The sequence below is a fragment of the Vipera ursinii genome, assembly GCF_947247035.1.
Source record: "Vipera ursinii genome assembly, chromosome: 8".
Classification (NCBI taxonomy): Eukaryota; Metazoa; Chordata; class Lepidosauria; order Squamata; family Viperidae; genus Vipera; species Vipera ursinii.
In genome coordinates this window covers 17,694,309-17,713,023 of record NC_139519.1, presented here as the reverse complement: position 1 = coordinate 17,713,023, position 18,715 = coordinate 17,694,309, and the positions used below count along the sequence as shown (strand labels likewise).

Sequence of the window (18,715 nt, the reverse complement as noted above, 5' to 3'; positions counted from 1 at the left end):
TTTGCTTAATTTTCTCACATATTCTGGATGAATACGGAAGAAGCTGAAATGCAATGGATAATCTTCTCCATACAGGGAGGAGTTCCAGGAGTAGGTAATGTTGCAACACAATGACCCAGAAGCGTTCTAGCTTTCTAAAATCTAACAAAAGTATTGTGACGTAAACCTTAGGAAGAAGAGCTTTTGAAAATGGGGTGTTTTACCAAATGTTTGTTCTGTGTTTGATTCTGCCTATAGATGTTTGGCTGCCCTTTTAAAGGGTTGATTGAAACAATACATGGCAAAAGAAACATTCGTGTATTTTGAAAAAGCAAATAAACAACATGAACAACTTTAATCAAATGTTACCAAGTGGCTGTATATACACCCTTCCAAGTTCAAAGAAAAACTGTTCCCAAACAACATCCTTTATCCTACTTGAAAAGATTCTTCTGATAGGATATACATCCAAACTGCCTGAAGGAAGAGTGGGATTCAATGAAATGATTAAGACATTGCTGTGTGTGTGTGTGTGTGTGTGTAATATATATGGCCAGGATCCAACTGACACCAACAGGCGCTGCTTATATTCTTACATTCTTATGGCCAGGCAAAAAAAAATAAAATAAAACATGTAGTTTGCAATTGAAAAGCCCACAAAAATGAAGTTATTGAGTAAGACAGTTTCAGCAAAGGAAGATGCGTATTTTATACGGTTTTTTTCAACCAAGAAGGAGAAGGCTGAGGCTTGTGTGACGAGAAGTCTGCTTGCTAATAACAAACAATTCTGAAGGGATTATTATTTTATTTTATATTTGTTTACACATATCACACCTTTAGTATTTTATTTTATTTTTATTTTTATTCCATTTATATCCCGCCCTTCTCCGAAGACTCAGGGCGGCTTACAAGCTTAGCAGTATATTTACAAATAACTCAAGGCGGCAAACATATCCATCACATGTTGTTCCTCCGCAACAACAATTACTCTATGAGGTGAATTGGGATGAGAGACAGTGAGTGGCCCAAGGTCACCCAGCTGGCTTTCATGACTAAGGTGAGATTTGAATTCTGGACTCTTGCTTTCTAGCCTGGTGACTTCACCATTAGACCAAACTGGCTCCTTCTAGACTCAAAATCCTTCTATATCCGAAGTCCTTCTATATCCAAAACAATGTGCTTCTGGGTATGTGGGAATGTTTACACAGATGGACAAAATCTTGAGAGAGAACTCCAGAAAACTATCCAAAAGGAGCTTAAGGAACTGGAAATGGCAGAGAATATTCTGGAAAAGAGAATAGAGGACTCCATACCACAATGCAGGTCATCCTAAACTTACAATCATTTGCGTAGCGACCACTCAAAGTTAGAAGGGCACTGGAAAAAGTGATGTGCGACTGATTCTCAAAGTTATGACCGTCGCAGCAATCCTCAGGGTCACATGACCAAAATTCAGGCGCTTTGCAACTGGGATGTATTTAGGATGGTTGCAGCATCCTGAGGTCATGTGATCACCGTCCACGACCTTCCCAGCTGGCTTCCGACAAGCAAAGTCAATGGGGTGAAGCCGGATTCACTTAGTGATCATCTGATTAATTTAACAACAGCAGTGATTCCCTCAACAATTGTGGCCAAAAGGGTCCTAAAATAGAGTGAGACTGACTTAACAACCGTCTTGCTTAATATAGGAAATTCTGGTCCCGTTTGTGGTTATAATTCAGGAACTATTTATATTTTGTCACAAATCACATTCCTTCAATGCTAACATCAAAAGTAAGCTGAAGCCCGCCAAAAGAGAGAAAAAAACTTTGACTTTTTACCTCACAAGTTCTTTCTGGGAAAAAGAAACCAGATGCAGAGAAACCCTTTATCAGTGAGCATAAACGGCCAACATTGTCCACTTATTAGTTGTGAATTTATATACTGCTTTAATCCAGGTCACTCTTAAGAGTGTACAAAATTAAAGCTGCAAACAATGCAGGAATAACAGGAGCACACACACTTACAGACCTTCAATATATGATTACGGTAAAAGGTATAATTCATATAATAGTCCTGGCACTGTCCTCTCCATAGCACTGACGTTCCAAAAACTTTCCAGAACAGCCAAAATTTTGCAAGCCAGGAGAGTTTCATATGCAACTTGGTTTTTATGTGGTTTAAATGAAGTTCATCTAGGAATTATTTGTAGTTTTGGTCACTACCCAGATCTCCATAACCAGTCTAACAGGCTTTCCGAAGGATAAATAGAAACGAGCTAAAATGGGAGAAATCTCTTCCAATCTGTTGGAAACTACACTTGGGATCATCCCTGGAAAACTGAGATTAAATGCTTTCTTGGCAGCTTTTTCTTTTACTTAAACAGTTTGTGAAACACTGGTGGAAGCTCAAAAGAAACATTGCACAATTATTGAGTTATCCAAGCTGGGAGGTGAAAGGCAACGTATTTATAAATTGTTTAGCACTTGATAAACATGTTTTTGTTAGGGTTTTGCAGAGGAATGGGTGCGAAAGGGAAAATCTTTTTTGGAAATATATGTATGAACATGGCTTCTCTGGAAATACTGAAACCAAATATTTTTTTCCCCAGAAATCCAGGTCAGATATACAGTAGAAGACATTCAAGGAAAAAACACAGCTGCTTTAAAAGTCCTTCCTGATGGATGGGCTACATGGGCTGTACGCATCACGTTTGCCCTTGAATTTGAATCTCTGTTCAGATCTAGTTTACACAGCCATCAGAAATGACAGCTGAAATTCAGAATACAAAAATCAGAATTATGTCAAGCCAAGGATTCACAATACTGTACTGAAATTAACAATTATAATTAATAGGCTAAGCTCAGAACTGGAGTTGTTTAAGTTAAAACTAAAACAGCCATTTTCCTCTGGAGCCTATATATATATCCTCATTGTGGAACAATTTGGCTGCAAATTCATAAATACCATTAGCTTTTCATGTTCCCCATTTGGCAACTATTGCTGTCTTACTAAGAAAGGTTGAATAGTGTCTGGCACACTGCAGTAACCTGAAAGTGTTAAAAAAAAGAGCAGTAGTAACTGAAGCTAGAAAATGTGTATTTTTGCCAAAGGAAACAGTATGGGTAAATGAAATTGAAAATCCGAATTTGTCTACAGAAATAGATAATAAAACAGAGGAAGGGGTGGTGATGGAGAGATGAAACAAAGTTCCACAACCATTGTAATCTGTAATTTGTCAGCAAGGAAAGCCATGCACTGAATATCCCATATAGGTAGAAAGTGACCAGTAGCAGAGATGGATAGCAGACACATTATGGATCATCTTGTCAAAAAGATCTATCCCCCAACACCTTGTATTGTGATCTGATGGCTAAAGCATTTTATGTCTGAAAACTTTTCAAAGTGCATTATTAATTAATCCTACTGCAATATTTTTGCTATGTAAGTTTCGGTTGTTCATATTACTAGTACAGCTTTTATTCCAACTGTTGTAGTTTACTTAATTGGCATGGAAGTCTCTACAATTCCAAATAACAGCTGAATAGCAGTAACACATCAAGCTTATAGATATAATCAATAAAGCCTAGAGAGTATTCAGCAAAAGGAAATGCCATCTTGACACTTGACCAGTCTTCCCGTTCAGAAATTGTACATTAACAAAGCAATATACATGCCTTTATGTCTTGGGATTTGAAGAACTCGGCTATAAAAACCATAGCACAGGACTTTCTTCTGAACCCAAATGCTTGTTTTTTAATGAACTTTCTTAAGGTCTAAACAAAGATATCACATATGAGTGACCAAATTTAGGTAAACTTATCAGCAAAATAATCATAAGAATATGGATGGGGCTGTGCCTTTAATAACCATCTACCGTACTTTCCATCAAAACAATGGATAGAAACTAATCAAGGAGAGAAGCAACCTAGAACAAAGGAGACATTTCCTAACAGTGAGAACAATTAACCAGTGGAACAACTTGCTTCCAGAAGTTGTGGGTGGTCCAACACTGGAAGTTTTTAAGAAGAGACTGGACAGCCATTTGTCTGAAATGGTATAGGGTTTCCTGCCTGAGCAGGGGTTGGACTAGAAGACCTCCAAGGTCCCTTACAGCTCTATTCTATTCTACTAACTTAACAACTGCAGTGTGATTCACTTAACAACTATGGCAAGAAAGGTGGCAAATTTGGGCAAAATTCACTTAACAAATGTCTCACTAGCTCTCTGGGCTAGTGGCTTTCTTGTAGACATTTCATTACCATACTAGATGATGATGATGATGATGATGATGATAATAATAATAATAATAATAATAATAATAATAGTAATAATAATAATAATAATAATAATAATAATAATAATAATAATAATAATATGGAAGGGACCTTGGGGGTCATCTAGTCCAACCCCCTGCTCAGGCAGGAAACCCTATACCATTTCAGACAAATGGCTGTCCAGTCTCTTCTTAAAAACTTCCAGTGTTGGAGCATCCACAACTTCTGGAGAGAAGTTGTTCCACTGATTAATTTTTCTCACTGTCAGGAAGTTTCTCCTTAGTTCTAGGTTGCTTCTCTCCTTGATTAGTTTCCATCCGTTGCTTCTTGTCCTGCCTTCAGGCGCTTTGGAGAATAGCTTGACTCCCTCTTTTTTGGGGCAGCCCCTGAGATATTGGGAGACTTCTATCATGTCACCCCTCGTCCTTTTCTTCGTTAAACTACACATCAGGTAACATCACATCACATCAGGTCAACTATATCAGGTAAACTACACATCAGGTAACATCATCAGTGTTCCACCAATCCACTAAGATCAGAAAAGCACCAAGCTCAAAGAGTATCAAGCACCCAACAGTTCAACCCTGAGCTACAAATATTCTCTTTTATCAGTACATTTCCAGTCATTGCGTGAACATTGCCCGAGTTCAAGATTTTACACTTTTTTGCGTGCTGGGAAGCCAGTGGAAGTAAAATTCTATTGCAATCCCGAAGCCTCCGATGTGGAATGAGCCCTCACTGAATTCCACAAAACCCTCTTCCGATTATAAACATTCATGCCTCAAATTGTACACAGGGTAGTTCTTGACTTCCAACAGTTCATTTAGAGACCATTTAAAGTTACAACAGCACTGGGGAAAAATGACTTACGACCGTTTTTCACACTTACGAGTCTTGCAGCATCCCCATAGTCATGTGATCAAAATCCAGACACTTGGCAACTAACTCGTATTTACGATGGTTTCAGCATCCCGGGGTCAAGTGATCCCTTTTTGCGACCATCTGACATGAAAAAGTTAATGGGGAAGCCAGATTCACTTAACAACCATATTACTAACTTAACAACTGCAGTGTGATTCACTTAACAACTATGGCAAGAAAGGTGGCAAATTTGGGCAAAATTCACTTAACAAATGTCTCACTTAGCAATAGAAATTTTGGGCTCAGTTGTGGTCGTAAGTCGAGGACTGCCTGTACATGTTTTATTTGCATGACGTACTCCAACCCACAAACTCTTTTTTTCCAGTTTTGCTTTAACATGTGATTTGCCTTTAAAAAAAATAATGTAATTTATTTATTTGGATTTGAACTGGGAGCCAACAACTCAACTTTGTTCTTTTGCTCAAGACTGTAAAAACTATATCCAAAGATGTAGTTTGAGACTTTCTTGCACAATCAAAAGCGGGAGAAGAGCTACAGAAACAGACTAGTTGCGAGGCTGTGTGACCTTTCCATTGTTGGCATACTATTTTGCTGGTCCTTTGCCTTCTACTCATAATGTCAACGTGTCCAGATGATTTAAAAGCCCAAAATATCATGCAGCCTTAAAGAAGAATCTTCCCCATGGACCACCCAATGGCAGAAAAAATGAGATCCAGAACTTCTTGCAAGAAATGCCGCAGCTTCAACCCGCCCAGTAGGTCACCCAACCTCCAAGCACAGCTTATTTCACAATAGTCTTTGGGGAGGGAGGTCCCTTTTATGTGCCTTCAATTGCCTTCCTTGCAACTGGCCCCAGAGACTGACCACTTCCAGAACCAATACTGGCTCAAAAGTTCTTATTGCAGAAGTCCACAGGTTGTAAATTGGCTACAGTGGCCCGCCCTGATCAAGCCCATTCTCAGAAATACAGAACAAGCCCAAAGCCTTGATGAAGAACAAACCTCTCAGATAGAGAAAAAAAAGTATTGCAAACATATGAAGATAAATCCTTTGGGTAACAAGCTTAAACCAGAAGTGGTTTTGTTAGGAATATTAGGAGCTGAGTATGAGAAGGAGAATGAATATCTTAATATTGCATGTATTGACAGCAGCAGCGAAAATAGTATTTACCCAATACTGGAAAAATGAAAACTTAACCAACTGAAGATATTCTAATCAAGAAAATTTTAGAGCGCGCAGAAATGGATAGATTAACCTTAGAGATTAAAGAGAAAGAGGATTCAATTTATTTTAAAACATGGGATAAATTTTACCAATGGTTAGGAAAACGAACTAGCAAGAAATGAATGCAATATGTTATTCTGAATATATATTAGTAAGGAGAATGATATGTATTGACCAACTGATACAGTGTATGATTATTGTTTAGCATATACATTATAGCTATTTACTATTATATTAATCAGTGTTAACTGAACGTATGTACCCGGACAATAGTCTGTTTGCTAAAGCTTGAAAATGTTACTGGGGGGGGCAACCCCAATGTTGTTCCCAACCCCGTCCCTATCCCAATCACGATCCTAACCCGACCCTGAACCTTAATCCCTACCCTGGTCCTACCTCTTCCCAAGCCTTATAAAATTCAATAAAAACTTTTATTTTAAAAAAAGAGTTCTTATTGTTGAAGTCCACAGGTTGTAAAGTGGCTACAGTGGCCCGCCCTGATCAAGCCCGTGCTCAGAAATACAGAACAAGCCCAAAGCCTTGATGAAGAACAAACCTCTCAGATAGGGGGAAAAAAAGTATTGCAAACAAAGCCCTACATGGCATGGGTCCGGAATACCTTGGGGAGCACCTGCGGCCGGCGTCAACTTCCCTCCGCCCAGTACGCTCCCACAGAGAGGGCCTCCTCAGGGTGCCACCGGTCAAAGAATGCCGACTGGTGGCCCCCAGGGGGAGGGCGTTCTCTGTGGGTGCACCGGATTTATGGAACCATCTTCCCGTCGAGCTCCGGATGGCGCCTGATCTCCGCTCCTTCCGGCGCGATCTTAAAACCCACCTTTCTGAACAGGCCGGCCTGGCCTGATGGGATGGGGTCGGGTTTTATAAATTGGTCTTAACTTTTAATCTGTACTAATTTATTACGGGCATTGCTGTTTAATCACTTTTAATATTTTTTAATTTGTGTATCTTGTTTTTTTATTATGTATTGCCCTGTTCACCGCCCTGAGTCCTTCGGGAGAAGGGCGGTATACAAATTAAATAAATAAATAAATAAATAAATAAATAAATAAATAAATAAATAAATAAATAAATAAATAATATGAAGATAAATTCTTTGGGTAACAAGCTGCCTACTTGCAAAGCCATGATAGCCAATAAATCCTGCCTTTACCACCAACGAAACTATGCTTGAAAGAAACCAGAGTCTGCTCTTTCTACCTTCTGCATTTCATTACGTTTGATTAACGTAAAACTCCCAAAGGCATAGAATCAGTCACCCCATAATTTCCCCCGTTTCCTTTTTCTCTTTCGAACCACTTCCTGTTGAAATTTATAGCTGGTTTCATCTGCCCACCGACCAAAAGACAAACCATCTTTTCATAGCTTAAGGATCAGTGCTTGTTTTCCACACTGAGTCTCAGTGTCTTCAAAAAAAAAAATTAGCAATCTCCTGCCTGAATCCCTTGAAGACTTGCTGTCAATCATCCCAACATCTCCATCTCTGATTGACAAAAAGATTGGATTCACATGATATTAAGATTCACGCAGACAACTAAATACATTTTGGAGTCCTTGGTATTCTCTGAGCTTGGTAGTTTTCTTTCATTACCTAACTAGGCAACATCATCAGTGCAATGATCAGGAACACTGATGATGTTACCTAAATTGGTAATGAAATATCTATAAGAAAATCACCAAGCTCAGAGAGCATCAAGGGCCTCACGGTTCAACTCTGAGCTACAAACATTCTTTTCATTCACTAAACACATTATGCGCTAAAATTAAAAAAAAATCACACAAGGACTCAATATATCACGTGAAACCAGCATGACAGTTTTCAAGATTCCTAATTTACACCATCCAATGAAAATATATCTTTAACGCCGAATAAGACCATGAATATTGGATTGCATCACTTTGCCATAAGATTAAATAGGGGGAAGAACATTTATTTTTGACAATTCTGCGTCCGTTCCAGACCATAGCAGAGAGAAGAGAAGGTTGGACAGAGAACTAAGGAAGTCTGCCATTCTGGTTTTGCATACTGTACAGGCTGGCTCGAATTTCATGGATCAGCTTCTGCATCTTGTGTAACATGTCAGAACTGAGAACTCTTTGAAAATATATCAAGCAGGTTTTGGCCTCCTTTTCCAAAGAGCTCCATGCAACCATTGGTGAGGAACCTTAAAATGTCCCTCTTGAGCCAGGACATGGGTTCCCTACACTATTTCAGAAGATCTCTGCCTTCACTAGGAATTCTTGCATTGACTTTCTCTAACTAAGTCTTTGGCAAACACAGCTGAAATATTTACCTGTGTCTTCCTGATCCTACTGGTCCATTTTGATCCTCCATTGCAGCAGGAATATATGGGAGAGACTGGACTAGTAGTGATATTTTAGGATCCAGGGGTTGGGAACTTCTGGGAGGTGTTCCACTTGTTCTTCAACCACAATTCCCAGTAGCCCCACCCAGCATGACCATCAGGAATGTAGCAATCTGCAGTCTATCTACATCTGACACACTTCCCCATCTCCAGTCTACTGCAACCCGCGGCTCCGGAGCCGCATGCGGCTCCCAGTCCTCTGCTATGTGTAGTCCCCCAAAAAAAGTGGGACTAAAAAGTTCAACCAATCAATTCAAATATGCAGGGTAGGTGCCTATCTCGCCTTGGCTCCACTCTTCAGTCAAACCCTGTTCTGCGCATGTGCGCATGTACGCGCATGCGCACACATTTTTTGCAGCTCCCAGTTTTTCCTTTTGTGAGGGAACTGGTTCCGAGTGGCTCTTTCACTGTTTCAGGTTGCTGACCCCTGTTCTAGCTCCTCTAGTTTAGAATAATCTTAAAGGAAGGAAGCTTCCTTCTTTGTGACCCCAAAAGCCTCCTCTGATCTGTAATATTGAAAATTCAGGGTACAACGTCTCACCATGTTGAAGCAGAAAACACATTACCATAGGCTTGAAAGAGCGAGCTGCAAGGCGTGCCCAAAATTAAATATATTTTGCTACATATCTGTGTTAAAAGATTTCATAACCAGCTGTGTGGGTTTTTTTTACGTGTTCCTCCTTCTACCCTAGCACTTTCCTTTTCTTGGGAAGAAAGATGACACAGCCTGTTTATAAACTTCCCACTTCTTAAGAAAGAGCTACCCTCTTTTGAGTTCAGCCAGGCCTCTCAGAATGTGCCAAGCAGATCATATGACTTATTATCACTGCTCTGTTTTTTTTTAGCTTTTTAGTTAATTCTGATTTTATTCTGTTGCTCTAACAGTAAGACTGTCCCAAGTTGAGAAATTAGTTCATAAATGGCACTTTATTAGAAATGCTTCTTGGGTCATACGTAGCTTTGAGAAGTTAACGTTTATTTTTTATTTATTTTTTTTATTTTTAATTCCATTTATATCCCGCCCTTCTCCGAAGACTCAGGGCGGCTTACAAGCTTAGCAGTTTATCTGTTGTAAGTAGGCTGGAGTACAGAAGCAGATAATAAAATACACTAAAAAGCATTTCATTTGCGCTCCCTTTCCTTCGGTGCATTGAAAGGCTGGCTTTGACTGCTCTACATAAATGAATTTGTTTAGATTATGTGTATTTTGTCTTCCACAGAAAGATCCATTGACCTGGTCCTAGCTAGTTGCTAGTTATAATCATCCCTTTATGAATTGCTAAAGTTGTATTGATTATTTTGGATCAAAATCCCTTGGAATTTTTCATCCATGTAAGTAGGCATTGCTTAGATAATTATATGAACTCAAAAGCATGGCATTTTACTCATAATGCCTTGTTGAATCTTCTTGGGAATATGCAGATCTCATTCACACAAATGTCACTGTAACCCACATTGTTTATTTTCCAGTGGTAAGCTACATTTGTATAACAATTTATTACTTTTGGAGGAGCTCTTTACAGCCTTTGCTGCCTGTCCCATAACAATTTATTAGAAAACACTATGCTTGGGATATGACAGGGGTCCCCAAGCCCCGGTCCGTGGACCGGCACCAGGCTGTGGCATGCCAGAAACCGCAAACAAGCAACCCCCATCCGTGGGATGTAGGCAGGCAGCACACAAAACCACGCCCACTCCAGTCCACGGAAAAACCTCTCTCCATAGAACCGGTCCCTCGTGCCCAAAAGGTTGGGGACCTTTGGGATATGAGATGAAGCCAAATAAACCCCATTAGAGCCACTTACTTGGGATGCCTACTTATATTCTTGTCACTGAACAAGTATAGACGTATCTAAAGAGCTATTTAGGGATGCGGTGGCTCAGTGGGTTAGGACGCTGAGCTTGTCGATCAGAAGGTCGGCAGTTTGGCGGGTCGAATCCCGAGTGCCGCGTAACAGAGTGAGCGCCTGTTACTCGTCCCAGCTTCTGCCCACCTAGCAGTTCGAAAGCACGTAAAAATGCAAAGTAGAAAAATAGGGACCACTGCGGTGGGAAGGTAACAGCGTTCCGTGCGCCTTTGGCGTCTAGTCATGCCGGCCACATGACCACGGAGATGTCCTCGGACAGGCGCTGGCTCTTCGGCTTTGAAACGGGGATGAGCACCGGCCCCTAGAGTCGGAAACGACTAGCACGAGTGTGCGGGGGAACCTTTACCTTTTTAAAGAGCTATTTGATTCAAACTGTCCTCTTCAATGTATTTTGTGATTCCTTGAATGAAATCATTCCTCTTTTCTTTCTTCATCTTTTTTTTAAACATTAGTTCACTGGTACTTTATGGCTTTCCACCCAAGAGATGTGAGTAAAATTATTTCTACAGTTATTCAACATGAACCAACTGTAGGTTAACACAAACTATCAAGTCCTTATTGTTTCCTCAGCCCTGGTTTGAATAAAGCACAATTCACCCAACAAAGAGAATCAAAATCTAACCAAATTTTCTATAGCTTAGTCCAAAAATAGCCTGAGATTCCTCCCCTTCTCTTTCTGCCTTGCATGCATATCTCTTATTGAAAATCTAAAGTCCATGGAGGCCGTTTTCTTCAACTTTCAACAAATGTCCTATGTACATTGGTCAACAGAGAAGAAGATGGAGCTTCACCATTAGAACTTCCAGGATACCTGGTCATCTGAGATAGCTTTGGCATAGATATAGTCTCCTTGATGTAAATGCTTTCTGCAGAGGAAGTCCACAAGCTAATCCATGGTTTCCTTAAGTACAGGTAGTCCTCGACTTAAAACAGTTCATTTAGCGACCGTGATAATGGCACTGAAAAAAGTGACTTCTGATTGTTTTTCACATTTATGACCATTGCAGCATCCCCACGATCATGACTTGGGTTTGTCTAGTCTAAAAAAAAGAAGAAATAAGGGTGACATGATAGCAGTATTCCAGTATTGGAGAGGCTGCCAATAAAAAAAAGCGGGGGGTCAAACTATTCTCCAAAGCACCAGAGGGCAGGACAAGAAACAATGGTTGGAAACTGACCAAAGAGAGAAGCAACCTGGAATTAAGGAGAAACTTTCTAGCAGTGAGGACAATTAACCAGTGGAACAGCTTGCCTCCGGAAATTGTGGGTGCCCCATCACTAGAGATTTTTAAGAAGAGGCTAGACAGTCACTTGTCTGAGATGGTATAGGTCCTCCTGCTTGAGCAGGGGGCTGGACTAGAAGACCTCCAAGGTCTTCTATCTCTATCTCTATCCTATTCTATTCTATCAAAATTCAGATGCTTGGCAACTGGTTCATATTTAAGACGGTTGTGGTGTTCCAGGGTCCCCTTTTGCAACCTTCTGACAAAGAAAGGCAATGGGGAACCAGATTCCCTCAACCACCTTGATACAAACTTAACAAGTGCAGTGACTGACTCAACAACCGTGGCAAGCAAGGTTGTAAAATGGGGCAAAGCTGACTTAAAAACAGAAATTTTGGGCTCAATTGTGGTCGTAAGTTGAGGACTACCTGTACAGATCATTGAATTTACTGAACTGGCTGAGTACCCACTGGAAGGATTAACCCAACCAACTGAGTCAAAAGCCAAGTCTAAACTGTTTTCTGAATCCAGCCAACAATGAAATATTTTACTTGTCTTCACCAAACATTAAAGGTAAAGGTAAAGGTTCCCCCGCACATGCGTGCTAGTCGTTTCCGACTCTAGGGGCCGGTGCTCATCTCCGTTTCAAAGCCGAAGAGCCAGCGCTTGTCCGAGGACGTCTCCGTGGTCATGTGGCCGGCATGACTAGACGCCAAAGGCCCACGGAGCGCTGTTACCTTCCCACCGTAGTGGTCCCTATTTTTCTACTTGCATTTTTTACATGCTTTCGAACTGCTAGGTTGGCAGAAGCTGGGACGAGTAACAGGCGCTCACTCTGTTACGCGGCACTCGGGATTCGACCCGCCAAACTGCCAACCATCTGATTGAAAAGCTCAGCGTCCTAACCCACTGAGCCACCGCGTCCCTAACGTCACCAAACCGCGTCACCAAACGTCCTGTGGCTGTTAAAACCATAGGAGGGGTTCAATTGACTAATCTACACCTCTGGGTGAACTTCCTATGGAGAACATTAACCTGTAAAGTCAAGACAACAGAAGAAAAAGAATGTGTTCCTTCTTTCCTAGCTTCTCTCTTTTGATACAATGCAAGCACAGAAGCAAAACAGAAAATGTTGTTGTGGTATTTTGGTTAGAATTTAGCCCAAAGTTATTCACCATATCATTGCAAAGATAAAGAGAAGAACTATCAACATCACCTCTGCCTCTTAGGAAAAAGGTGGGCCACAAAAGCAATAAATACATAAATAAGACAATTTTGTTCTTGTAAGACCTAAGATGTTTTAGCTTTCACGCATGAGCAGAAACTGTCAAGCTGAAATGGGGCCATTCTGCATAAAAGACAAATGGCCCAGATTTCAGTTGTCTAGGTTTATTTGGCTCATTAAACAAGCCTAACATAAACAAAATATATTTCTGGTTTATTGGACAGTGAAGTTGGGTTTATAATACTTAAGGAAAAGCCAGTATCCTGGTTAATGAGAAATGAAATTTTGAATTTATCTGTGACTCCTTTCTTACATTCTAAGTAGGATATGTACTGTATGTGTATTTCTGCGTGAATGTGTATGTTTCCCATTCATTTCTACACTTATGTTCTCCATTAACAGGCCAGCTCCCAGGGGTTAACAACAGAACAATAATAAACATCAAAGCTAAAAAAAAACTATCCAGACTAAACTACACTAATCATAAAGCCATTCAAACCATAAACAAAGAAAACATTACAGCAAAAAAAGTCAACAGAAAAGCAACCAAGATGGGCGACGAGAAATGCAATTTAAAAAGCAGACACATCTCCAATGCCAGCAATCAAAAAACAGAGAGCAAATAGGCATGGCTTCTATGATGGGAAAGCTAATGAATCAAAATAACATTTTGAGAATGTTCCTAAAGCTTAACAAACTACCCAAGAAACGGAATCTCAAATGTTGGATAACCTCGCTGAAAAGGCCCTATCCTAAGAAATTGCCCACAGTCAATTTTCCAGGGAGATCCTCAAAGAAAGTTTTTGCAGATGATAGCAATAGCAACAGCACTTAGACTTATACACAGCTCCACAGGGCTTTACAACCCTCTCTAAGCGGCTTATAAAATCAGCATATTGCTCCCGACAATTTGGGTCCTCATTTTTTTTACCAACTTCAGAAGGATGGAAGGCAGAGTCAACCGTGAGCTGGTGAGAACTACAGTTGGCAGAATTAGCCTGCAATATTGCATTCTAACCACGCTGCCACCAGGGCTCTTGGTGGTGGCGTAGTGGTTCAATGATGGCTAGATGACCAACCACGATGGTGGTGGAAAGCTGATCACATATGGAGATAGCCTTTCCTTTAAGTAGGAGGCACATGAGCCACAGAGGGATTTATATGTGTGTCTTGAGTTTGGCAAACGAGGACACTGAAATCTCAAAAAGGAATTATATATGCCTATAATTCCAACTTGATACCCTCAACACAGCCACCTAATGAGAAGGAAGGACTTGCTGCAGAAGAGCCTAATGCTGGGAAAGATTGAGAGCAATAGAAGAAGGGGACGACAGAGAATGAGGTGGCTGGATGGAGTCACTGAAGCAGTAGGCGTGAGCTTAAATAGACTCCAGAAGATGGTAGAGGACAGGAAGGCCTGGAGGAACGTTGTCCATAGGGTCGCGATGGGTCGGACACGACTTCGCAACTAACAACAACAACAACCCTCAACACACGCCTAGTTGTCACATTCTGAACCAGTTACAATCTCCATGTGTCCCATCAAGGACCGCCCCATGGACAAGTGCAATAATTTAAGCCAGAGTTAAGCAATTGGCAGGAATCGGCAGCAGCCACTTCAGTTCTCATTCAGAAGGAGTGCAGATGTTAACCTCTGGAAATGTTAGTTATACAAGCAGCACATGGTTCATTCTTGAACCCATTGTTCTCAGGAAGAGGAGGATTCTTAAACAGTCAAAAACTGAAGTCTCACAAATTATTGCAAAGACTCAGGAAAGTGAGCCTTTTGTTCTTTCCTGTTTCCTACATACACCCATGGTTTGTTTGTTTTTTTAAATCATTCAGGCTTAGTTCTGAATTAAAATAAAACACAACCAATTGTAGAGATTCATAAAAAAAATAAACATCAACCTGAATCACTGGATCACTTCCCAACTTCATAAAGACCTGATATAGCGCGGGCTTAACTCCAGACTTTCACAGACCACAGCAATAAAACAAACAAACACGCAGTTTGTTCAGTTTCCCATCCGAGTGTTAAACTTGGTCCGATTCATTTCAATTACCCAACAAAAGAACACTCTTAAAACTTTGTAGAACCCATTCTGAGACTCAAGCCTCATCAGCAAGAAGCCACTGGATAAAAATGAACGTGCTCCTCAACCTCCAGATGTTCCTGAAGCACAACTCCCTCCCCAGTGGCCAGGCTGAATAGGCACGGTGGCTTAGCAGTATCCAAGGGCCACAAGTTGTGCATCCAAACATGTTTTCTGCAGATCGAGAGAGTCACCCTTCTTTGAATTATGTGCAAAGGCCAGACGGCTTTAGCAATTTGAACACTGACCTGTTGCCAATGCTGCTGTGACAGGAGACAGCCCTTTCTTGTGCCTTCTCCCCAAGTTGTCACACGGTGACAAGTCAAACTTCACAACAATCGGGAAAAGCTAAGGCTTGAGGCATTCAGCGGTCTAGCGCGTGCTTCTCATACAGAAGGTCCCTGTTTCTTCAGCATTTCAGGCCATGTCGCCTGCGTTCAGCAAAGCTCCAGAGACTTGAGCCTCTTCTTGGGGGACTGTTTGAAAGTCTGTCAAGGAAAGATTAAGGGGAGAGGAGGAGAAGCTTTGCATCCAGATGGATCAAAGCTTCCAGGTAGTGTGGTGGGGATGGGGGGGGGGAGAGAAGAGAAGTGGGCTTCAACTCATCCTAAAACAGACTTCGATGTTCCTTACTGGAGCCCACCAAGAAGCCAGAACAGAAGAAAAGAGATGATGCTCAAGCAACCTTCCCGTTAGGGTCAGAGCAACGCCAAGCCAGCTTGGTTTGTTCCGTCCGTCCGCCCAGAGAAAGCCAGCTCAAGCTCCTCGTGCCCACAGCCAAACACAAACTATCCAACCTTTTGCCTCTCGGGAGGGCACGAAAAGCGCCCATGCCAAGCTCCTCTGCCCACCTCCATTTCTCCGGTGGCTTCCCGACAGCCACCCAGACACAAAGAAAGGAACAAAAGGGAGGCAGAGCCCAGCTACAAGTTGGAACACATTTGGAGACGCCACAAAACTGCCGCCGCCGCCGCCGCCGGGCGCAAATGCGCCCTGGGAACCAGGCGGCTGCGGAGGAGCCCGGCAGACAAGGAGCCCAGAGCCTTGCCCCGCGGCTGGCACATCCCAACCCGGCATCGTCTCCAGCCCGGATGGACCCGACCAGCCGAATCCCCCCGGTCAGCATCAGGCCGAGAGCGCCGAGGGGCAAGCAAGCAAGGCAGACCCTCCCGGGACGAAGGAGGCAGGGCAGCGCGGGCATCGCGCCCCACTCGGGGAGCCCGCGCCGAGCAGCCGAGCCAAAAAGGAGCCAAGGCGCCCCGAAAAGCCGCTCCCAACCGGGCAGGCTGCAGAGGACGGCCCCCAGCCTTCCGAGCACCGGACTCGGAGGAGCCCACGACCCCCCACCCCAGCCCGGCAGAGCCGCACAAGCCGAGCTCCGGCGCAGCCAACTTACCCTTCTGGCCACCAGCCATCCTCCGCGCGGCTCGGGGAGGAAGCGGAGGGGTGGTCGCCGCCGCCGCCGCCGCCAACCGGGCAGCGGTCGGCTTGTAAAACCCAAGCGGGGCTGGCGAGGCGGGAGAGGCGGGGAGCTGGCCGTCGCCCTCCGCGGAGCTTCTCTGCTGCAAAGGAGAGTCCGGAGCCTGCAGCTCGGCCGGCCCGGCGAGCTCGGCTCTGCAGCGGCGGCCAAGTCAGCCGAGGGAGCCGGCGGGGAGGAGGAGGAGGAGGAGCGCGGCGCAAGGGGCTGCGGCGGCCGCTGCAACTTCGCCTGGCGGGCGGGCGGGCGGGCGGGCGGGCGAGCGAGGAGGAGAAAGGCGAGCGCGCGGCTGGGGCGTCGCGAACGGTCCGCCCCTACCTCGGCCACGCTTGCGCACAGAGGGAGCAGCAGCCCCCGGCTCGGCCGCGCTGGGCAGGCGGGGGGGGGGCGGCCGCGCTCGGCTCGGGCTGCCGCTGCTTCTGGCGGGCCGGCTTAGCCTTGGGCTCCGTCGCCGGATCGAGGAGGCGCGTGGCTGGCGAAGCCCGGCTCGGACCGACGGAAGGGGGGCGGGGTGGGAGAAAACGGGCTTCGCTTAGGCTTCTTTCCCCACGTGGCTCCCTCGGGGGCTTTGGGCTGGCCAAATCGGCTTCGGATTTTTTTTTATTTATTTATTTGAATCCTATTTATATCCCGCCCTTCTCCGAAGACTCAGGGCGGCTTACAAGCTTAGCAGTAGCCTTCATTCTATGTATATGCCTGCTTATTGGGGCTTTCACACACACCCCCAAGCGGCATTATTACAAAGTCAGCTTAATTGCCCCCAACAATCTGGGTCCTCATTTTACCTACCTGGGAAGGATGGAAGGCTGAGTCAACCTTGAGCCTGGTGGGATGCGAACCTGCACTAATTGCAGGCAGCTGGGGTTACTTAAGGAGGCATCAGCCCACTGCTCCACCAAGGCTTTGGGGTGGGGTGGGGGGGGCGGGGGGGGAATAAACGAGGCCCGGAGCTTTTGGCATTACAGGTGAAGATTTCCCCTTCTGGTGAAAGTGTTTAGGCGCGGCGTGCCGTGGGAATGCAACAGTTGTGTTGGGGAGGGTGGGTGGGTGGGTTGTGTTTTTTTTCCCCTCCCGAGGTCACAGGTGTCCGGCTGAACCCAGGGCGGCGGCGGCTGCTTCGTGGGAAAGGAAAGGAAAGGAAAGGAAGCCGAGGTGTTTTTTTTTTTTTTTTTCAGGAAGACAGCTGGAAGTTTGCGTTCCTTCGCAAGTTTTGGAAGGGTAGCGACGAGGGTGGGTGAAAAACAGACACGCAAACACGCCCCGTGCTAGAGAGAGAGAGAGAGAGAGGCCCAGAAGGTGTTTCAGTCAATTCCTGAATCCAGCCAATTTGGAGGAGCAAAAATTGGCAGACAAGGAAATACGGGGGTATTAAAAGTTTATAAAGTTTAGTTTTAGTTTTAGTTTTATTAAATTTTTATACCGCCCTTCTCCCTAGGGACTCAGGGCGGTGAACAGGGCAGATAATAAAAGTACAAAACTACAAAAGTTAAAATAGAATTAAATTAATGCCCAAGATAAAACAGTAAAATATACAAATATTTAAAAACCCAAATTAACTCCCCATCAGGCCAGGCCAGCTTGTTCAAATAGGTGGGTCTTTAACCCGCGCCGGAAGGAGCGGAGATCCAGTGCCATCCGGAGCTCCACCGGCAGTTGATTCCATAAGGCCGGGGCGCCCACAGAGAAGGCCCTCCCCCTGGGGGCCACCAGCCGACATTCTCTGACTGGAGGCACCCTGAGGAGGCCCTCAGGGAGGAAGGGCAGACAGTGTTATCTGTTGACACCTCTCTGGTCACCTGGCCTGTCCTACTTGAGCCTTTTTAAACAACTCTCAACCCTTTGAGGGAAAAGCCTGATCTAGAGAGAGAACAGAGAGAGAGAGAGAGACCACTATGGATTGCAGGAGTGTTGCATTATTATAGGTAAAGGTAAAGGTTCCCCCGCACATGTGTGCCAGTTGTTTCCGACTCTAGGGGCCGGTGCTCATCTCCGTTTCAAAGCCAAAGAGCCAGCGCTTGTCCAAGGACATCTCTGTGGTCATGTGGCCGGCATGACTAGACGCCAAAGGCGCACGGAACGCTGTTACCTTCCCACCGGAGTG

The 18,715-nt window shown here is 43.9% G+C and overlaps 1 protein-coding gene across 2 annotated transcripts in view; it reads right to left on the bottom strand.

The window, feature by feature from the left end:
- ST3GAL4 (ST3 beta-galactoside alpha-2,3-sialyltransferase 4) overlaps positions 1–16,915 on the bottom strand; it is a 118,107-nt gene extending 101,192 nt beyond the window's left edge. The window contains exon 1 of one of the 2 annotated variants that reach the window (XM_083368500.1): positions 16,534–16,915. The gene's annotated coding sequence lies outside the window, so the exon portion shown is untranslated. The remainder of the gene's footprint in view (positions 1–16,533) is intronic. The other variant, XM_083368493.1, reaches the window with a different exon arrangement.
- Between the last annotated feature and the right edge of the window lie 1,800 nt (positions 16,916–18,715).